This window comes from Leuciscus leuciscus, assembly GCF_965113295.1.
Source record: "Leuciscus leuciscus genome assembly, chromosome: 21".
NCBI lineage: Eukaryota > Metazoa > Chordata > Actinopteri > Cypriniformes > Leuciscidae > Leuciscus > Leuciscus leuciscus.
In genome coordinates, this window is record NC_138745.1 from 26,059,711 (window position 1) to 26,068,391 (window position 8,681).

Below are 8,681 nucleotides of genomic sequence, written 5' to 3' on the forward strand. Positions count from 1 at the left end.
GGAGTGAGATGGAGTCCATTGGAGTTTGCATGCCGTGCATGTGAAAAAAAAAACATACCGAGTTTACAGTAAAAATCACACTTGGGTCGTGGAAACTCCCACTTAGCACTAACTATTGGCTCATTAGAAGCAACATTATTCCCTCAGACAGACAGACTGAGTTGAATGGCATCGAGCTGCACAGGAGATGGCCGCGACATCTACAGACAACAACGTCTGCAAACTCTGACATTTGCGAGTGAAGAAGCTCCAAGCAAAACCTATTGACATGCACGCTAAACCCCTGTGGTCCGCTGTTGTCTTACAGCAGTTGGCAGGTACAGACGAGTGTTTGCAGACAAAGTCGACACCCGCCTTTCCTTTTCATTATTTATTTCATTTCAAGTGCCAATCAGGCACTGGTGTATTGACAGGTGGCAGGAGTCAGCAGGGGGAGGCTGGGAAGCTCTAGGAGGTGCATGGATGCTGGATGATGGATCTATACTCAGGGGCAGAAAGAGACAATCACATAATTGTGGAAATGCTTCAGTGGGAATGATAAATTGTGAAAAATATGCTTCAAATACACATTTCAATTAATATTTATACAATTTAATAATGATAAAAGTTTCACTATTCCCTTTTTCACATGAGGAAAAGCAAAAACTATGCAAATGTCTTTGAAATATTTAAAGTCAATATTAAATCAAAATGGACAATTCTTATTTTTCTAATGAGATACAGCAGTAGCTGTTAAATTATTTATCAGTGCACATCATTATTCGTTTTTAAATCATGTGCCCTCATAATCTTTAATCAAAATAACTTCCCCTCCCTCTTGCAACATCATCTCTTTTCTGATATTACCCTGATATTGTTAACTGTTGTGAGGGCGGGACAACCTGTCACTCACATGAGGTTTAAGCAATGGCAAACCACAACAATCTAGAGATCCAATCAATTCCAGATGGACAAAATCAAGTCCCACCCTATTTTTGTTCTCGTTCTAAAACCTGTTTCCCTCGTATATACGTCACAATAGGGGAAAAAACATCCGTTTCATTCTTACTTGATGAAATAATTAATATGATTATTAATAATATTTTCAAATTTTTTATTTTGGGTATAACAAGAGTAACAAATAACAAATAATCTGATGTCACTAGCATTTAAAGTCCCCCTGTAGTCAATAATTGTCTTCCTTAAAACTCATCACCAAAATGGCATATTTTAACATTTGTCTTGTGAAAAAAAATTATTCATGCCTTAAAATAGCTTGAATGTTACTCTACACCCTTGCTTCATTTAGTATACACGGATCCATAAATATGCAAATTAGCCCCGCCTCCACTTACTCGCACCAGCTCAGAATACCTGATTACTGTAGTAAACGCTGCATGATGGAAAATGGTTTAATTCAGCCATATATGTTTGAACCAGAAACTGATTCAGAAGAAGAAGTAAAAGAGTGAATTATACACTTATATACAAGTTGATGTATCAGAATGGTAATGCGTTTTATTCGTCGCTCTCTACAAAGTTGGACACATAACGATAATGAATACGATTAGCCTTTTGCTTGACTGCGTTATCAAACAGCTAATAATGTGTTGCTAATGTTCCACAAACATTGTAATGTTCCAGTTCACCATCTCAGAGTCAGACAAAAAAATCATCATCCTTAGAAATGCTTTGAACAACTCAGAATCTCAGTGGAGAAAGACATATAGTTCATCATAACATCATAATATACATAATTCACCCGCTATATTGCTAAATGTACCAAACTTTTCACATCAACAGAAATATACCAGAATAACCTGGCTTCTCTTGAGACTCCCCTGCTTCGCAGCATAGTAAATGATATGCTAAAGCCCTCCCACACATTGACGTGATTGGTTAAAAAGTAATTTGTGACGTCAGAAACCCCAGCGATTTCAAACTGCGTTTTGGAGACTGTCTTTAGATCACTGCAGTTTTAAAGAGAAAATACTCAAGCAATGGTGTTGACTTCTGAATTTGCACATGGTTTGTCTTAAAGCATATTAAAAACACCACATAGACATATAAACAACATTAAAAACTAGATTTTCACCACATGGGGTCTTTAAAGAAATCACTTTGGGGACTCATGTTACCAGCTTAAATATACTTAACAATGAGGCGTAAGGTTGCTAATGGATTTACTCTACTGGTCAAAAGTTTAGAATAATTACGATTTTTTAAATATTGTTGAAAGATGTCTCTTATGCTCACGTACGAAGGAAAGGAACACCACTGGCCAATGTTTTAGTCAAATGCACACAGGCTGTGTGATGTCAAGAATATTTTGTGCAGTTTTTTTTATGATTCCCTGAGCTGCTGAAATATTCCCTTTTGAAGTCAGTCAAGGACACAATGTATAAGCTTAAAATTTTCACACACTCTGTAAATTTAAATCCACAGCATGTCAACAGACCTGCACCAGAAACGAGTGCATCAGCAGCTACTCTTCCAAAAGCCCCATTTTCCTCCATTTGGTCACATTTACAGCCTCATCAAATTGACGGTCACGGTTGTCTAGTAAGGTAACAAAGCGCAATACAAAGCCACCCCAATGCTCTGGAAGACAGTAAATACAAAGACAGATCTGCCTTCACTTGCCATTGCATTTCACATTATATGTGCAATCATGTCAGAGGTAATTAAACATGTGGGAAGAATACAAATCAGATTATTAAGGATACCGGGGTGGGCACAACAATCAGTCCAGTTTAGTATCCCTACTTCAGTTAAAGAACAAACTTGAATAAACATTGTTCCTCAGTGGGCGCTGTCACTTCCAACTTCCAATTTAATTACTGCAGGAACATAAGCAACAACATTGTTAGAGTAACACAAACGTATTAATAGAAAACGACTACCAGTCGGTCTTGAAACAAGTTGTTATTAATGGTGCCGTTCCTCCAAGGGATTTCAGATTTCACCCTTCTTGTTCACACAGCCTGGAGCAGACTAACTTGTAGAGGATAAGGAGGCAATTAAAACACGCTATGTCAATCACCTGTTGTTCTAGAAAGTGGGGCAGAAATGTCAGTGATAAATAATTAGAATGGTGCCAAAAAATCTTCACAGACTCTCACTGTCAGTAGCAGTTTGCATTACATGCATTTGTGTCACTTTCCAAGAAAACAAGGGCAACGCCGTCCAGTGGAACTCATTGCTACAGTATGTAGAGCTTGTGAAGCCTGGGGATTTCTCTGAACAGCTCACTATCCCAGTTTAGCTGGACCCAGGCTAGACTGCAAACAGCATATTTTTCAGTGGTCAGATGAGCTAAATACTTATGTTAGGATGGATGTTTACTGACCTTTGCAGTGCCTTTAACTCCTCTTAAAGCTGGTTTCAAAACTCAGGGCTTGTGCCACTCAAGATGGAACTTAATCCTGGATTTTGTCAAGAACGAAAGCACAAGCAATGAAACTAGACAGAGAAATCACATTTTCTCAGATGTCTCAGACTGTATGACCTGTTCACAAACTGCACTTAAAAAGGAACTTCTTCATAAAAAGTTAAACGTATCATGGTCTTACTGTGTTTTTAGACATAGTACAATGATAATACCATGTTTTAGACAAGCACCATGAGTAACAGTGTAGATGAGATTGCTACGTCATCATGTGTGATGTGACAAACTGTACAACATTGCCATCTACTGGCAAGCTGATTGAACATCCCATTCACTGAGAAGATAATTATATATATATATAATTTTAATTTTTATTCATTTTTTATTTATTTTAATAGATTTGTTTGCATTCAGCAAGTAGATCTCTTTTTACTTTTTAAATAATTTTTATTAATTTTTTTATCTATACTTTGTCATCATTCAAACTTGATTTTGTGTTGTTGTAATGTTAGACCACTAGAGGGAAGGCGACTCCTATTTCCTGTGAAAACTGTATTACCCACTGTGATTGTGGGTAATACATCAGTTAATTAGTTCTAATAAATAAGCAGAAATATAAATTGCCTATATTTCAGCTCATTTTAGTTGCTGACTGTTATATGCCATATTCCACTGATTTTTATAAACGGTTTCTTTAGAGAAAAAGAGAAGACAGCAATAAAATTAAGTTTATTTAATGCAGTGCCTTCAGAAAGACACGTGCGCGCGCGCGCACACACACACACACACACACACACACACCAATGGCGATTCTAGGGGGTGGCCTGGGGTGGCCGGGGCCACCCCTGAAAGCTCATTGGCCACCCCTGCGGCCACCCCAGATCTGATAGGTAGGTCAAGTTCGTCAACACAAGAAACGAGAAATGTTGTCAATCAGTGATGACAGCTGATCAACTGATTTAGGGCCAGTTTCACATTTTTAACTAACACAGGAACGGTCGTACTGAGACTGTGAGAGCTGATTTCTGCTCAGCGGACGTTTGGCCATGCAGGTCAGATGACCCATGAGATAAGAGCACGCGCGCTGCACGGTGCACCTGCTGCTGCTGGTCCGTGAAACAAGAGGACGGTCACACAGTTGCAACAATACAACAACGATAAAAACGCTGGAATCAGTCGATTGAGAGGTATGGTCGGGACCCAACGCAACAGAGTGCGGCACGGGAATATAGATCTGATGGCCGAGTGCGGGCGCGGGCGGTAATGCACTCGTGTGTCGATTCGCGGGAGTCGGGACTCCCGCAAAATAGAATTATCTATAAATTGAACAAATAAAAACGAATAAATTGTCATTCATCTGTTGCACAAAAGCAACAAGAACAACTAAAACAAAATAGAAACTATTTACAGGCCAGAGTATCTATTTATAACATGTTTGCAGCGTTGAACAATGTAACCAATCACAGACATATGTGTTGATTTCTTGAACGCAATGGCCAATCAGATGCATTTAAGATAGAATTCCCTCACCACTCAAAATGGACTTTTTGTTCAGTGCTGAATTCTGCATACTGGCAAATCATCTATTATATCAAACAAAGTGTAGATAATATGAAAGATTAATTATGCTGCCAGTTTCATTGATAATAACAGAGATTTGTGAGATGGCGATGAACTGAGATGTCAGCTTTTTAGGAATTATTAAGTGAGAAATCCGTCCCGCGCAGGTCTCTAATGTAGACTTTAAAAACAAACCACTAACATTATATTTACATTAACAGTAGCCTAGGCTGCAATCTAGTGTATGTAAACCTTTTGCAGATAAACACAAATGCATTTTCGGACAAGTTAATGGCCAAGTTAATTGAGTAAATAATATCCCCCACTATGGCAATTAATAACAGACTATAGTAAACACATTTCCTAAATAGGCCTGTGACTATATCTTACATTTTATGAAATAGTACCATTATTTAAAAATTAAGATTGCACTTTGTTACTATTATTAAAATCCTCTATTTCCTCTAATCTAGATCCAACTCCTCCCACCTTACATATAAGAGTTTAAAGGTTTACATAACATTACTTTATAGTATATATGGCCACCCCACTCTAGTTTTGTGTCCCATCTTGGCCACCCCAGTAAAAATGTCCTGGATACGCCACTGACACACACACACACACACACACACACATCAACATGTTGGGTTTTATGGGGACATTCCATAGACATAATGTTTTCTATACCTCACAAACTGTATTCTGTCCCCTAACCCTAAACTGCCTCTAAATCTACCCATCACAGAAAACTTTCTGAATTTTTACATTTTCAAAACATCACTTGGTATAATTGATAGCCTGGTTTCCTCATGGGGACGTCTAGAAACTACTAAGATCAAATAGAGGAAGCAGACAAGAGGGGCAATTGTCAAAAAAAATTAGCAGCAGGCCAAAATGAGTGGGAGAATCTGTCCAGCATTAACAACCTCATCAGCACTTCACTTACTCACCCACTTAAAGAGAGAGAATTGAAGGAAGCCACTTGAGAGAAATGTAAGTAGTGCCCAGAGTTTGTAAATGAGACATGTAATTATTTTATTTTGGTCAGTGTTCAATTGGGAGAGGAGTACTCTTAAATAAAACGTGTTGAATGCTATTAAACAAGAAATTATTTCAATGGGTTTTTGAAAGGGAACAAAGACAGGGGAAAAAAACCCTCAAAAGAAGCAATTCTTTCTAAACAGCATTGGAGTTCCTTCCTTGGTCATTTTCAGTCGGTTTTGATCCACCTTGTGCTCTGAATCAAACCCGCCACAGTGATCTCAGCAGTTTCCAAAGGCCTTCAGTGGAAGTCTATTAGCTGGCAGGCTGAAACTGAGGCAATTTTCTTTTCTTTGATCAAGTAATCAAAAGGAACCATCAAAGTCGCCAATTACTGTTCCTCAAACGTGACTTAATTACATCCTATAGCTGTTCAAAGACAAATGTTTGCAAAGAACACATTTGCTATCCGAAGGGGAAAATGAATGCTGTTTCTTTTCTCTTCTAATTAATATATTATAATGGGGATCAACCACGTAAAGGCTACATGGACCGGATGCGCTTACACAACAATATAGCTTTTGAAACGGGCAATCAATTAGCTGTACAGATGACACAGATCAAATTACTCTCAATCGATTGACCCTGAATATTGCTTACCCCCATACTGTGTGTGTTTCTAAGTGTGATGAATGAGAGCCATTCTTAAGAATTATTCTTGGAGGTTGAGTTTTACAGCTATCCCCGTTCTTACAGCCTCAAACCAATGAGGGTTAAGATTTGTGGGGTAGAAACCGAACAAACCTCTCCCCCTCTAAATGACTGAAAAGGCTACAGAGAATATACATACTTCCTGCCACAAATCTCCCATTGATTTTCCTTTTAACACTAGCTAAATGGAGATGCGCTGCAGCACTCTGTTTGATGAGACTGATTTTTATATGTGAATACACATATGGACAAAAGCACAGTGTCCTCTGCCATCCGTACTACAATCACCGCTCAATCTACACATCAAGTGCTTTCACACATCAAGTGTTTAACCCATGCTCTTCACACAAACATATACATTGAAATCTTCATAACCATCCACCATGAGCCCTTATGCCTATGCTTGCATTACAAAACATTTCAGAAAGTTATTTACAAACTCCCAATTTACATGGCATCATTACCAAAACAATCATTCATTTTTATTATCCTTTAGTGTTATAGTTACACACATGAAGGTAATGGAATGTAAAAGAATAATCAATTAGAGAAAGCAAATACCATTCAGGAAATGTTTTAGTATTCTGTCTCTCGGATGGATTTATTGTTAGGTTTCATACAAAGTTAATTGTCTGCAGAATCATGGCTGGATCAATGTTGCATCATTTGTGCAATGCTGTATTTCACATAATCTATTGGTATCCTGCAATGTCTTTGATTAACTGACAATAAATCCAACAGAGCTCATTTCCTAGATGGTTAGTCTTTTTCGTACCCAACCTAAAGGTGAGTATTGATCACGTATCGAGTTTCTAAACCAGTTCAGTATGCCTATGCAATCTCATTAGTCTGACTGGTTTATAACATGTCAAGCAATTGCTGGCTAATGATTTTGGTTTGTGTAATTAAATCTTCATTTTTGTTGAAAGTTTCATTAAACAGAGGAAATTGATTTTGGTTTGATCAGTGGAATGAAGCTTGTTAACAAGTGAGGAGCAATCAGTATATGATATGCACAAAGACACCATGAATTAATGTTTATGGATCAATCAGAGAAATATAAAAGTCACTTGCAGGAGCACAAAACACTGCATGAAGACACCATGGCAACATGGCAGATGTAGTACAACCGGAAATGTATTTGTAGGCTTGGTTTTGATTGTTTATTGATTCATAAATTATACATGATTTCTTTATGTAGTCAATTAAAACAGTATTTTTTAGCAAATTAATTAAACAAATAGGCCATTATAAACAAATATTATTATAAAAATAGTAAAACATTAAAATGGAATCTAAATGCAAATGATAGCGAGTGAAAATGTATTCATTTATATTCTTCTGCTTCATTGATTTGAAAGGGCAACTGTCATGCTTGTCTTTAGTAAACAGGTGGCGCTCATGCTCTCCATACAATCAAGAAATAAAACGTCATAAAGGGTTTTATGATCATATGAGACACTTAAATGAGGAAAAGGAAAGAGTTACAGGTGGCAGACTAAATGTGTATGCGAACAGTAAGCAAACTCTTACTAGTGTTGGATGACGTCATACTTGCTCTTATGAAGTATTACGCAAAACTGAGGAGGATAAAAATGTTGGCGGTCTTAAAAGTGAGTGTTCTTTTTACAGAGTTTAGATATTCTGATTGTTAGAGTGCGCTAATTAGACGCTTTCACCTGAGGTAACCACAGCAACAGCCGGTCGGTACAACGATGAGGAAAAAATAACTAGGCACTGTCATTATTTATTATTAGGCCTGTTCATAAAAAGAATTGCACAAAATGGTTAGTATTTAGTTTACAATGTCTAATTCACAGGAATAACGTCAAGAGTGGGCAAAAAAAAAAAAAAAAAAACGGACATAAATTGTTGCAAGGAAAAAAAACGTCAACAGTGAAAATTTCTCACGCAGGGTGTCAGATATGGATCGCAAAGTGGATTCCATTTCTGCTTGGACAGTCTTTGTATAAGTATTATTAAGTAAAGTGCTTAATGGTGCCTAATCAGCGAATTCACTGTCCAACTGAGCCAAAAGGACTGACCTTCTCAGAGATCTGAG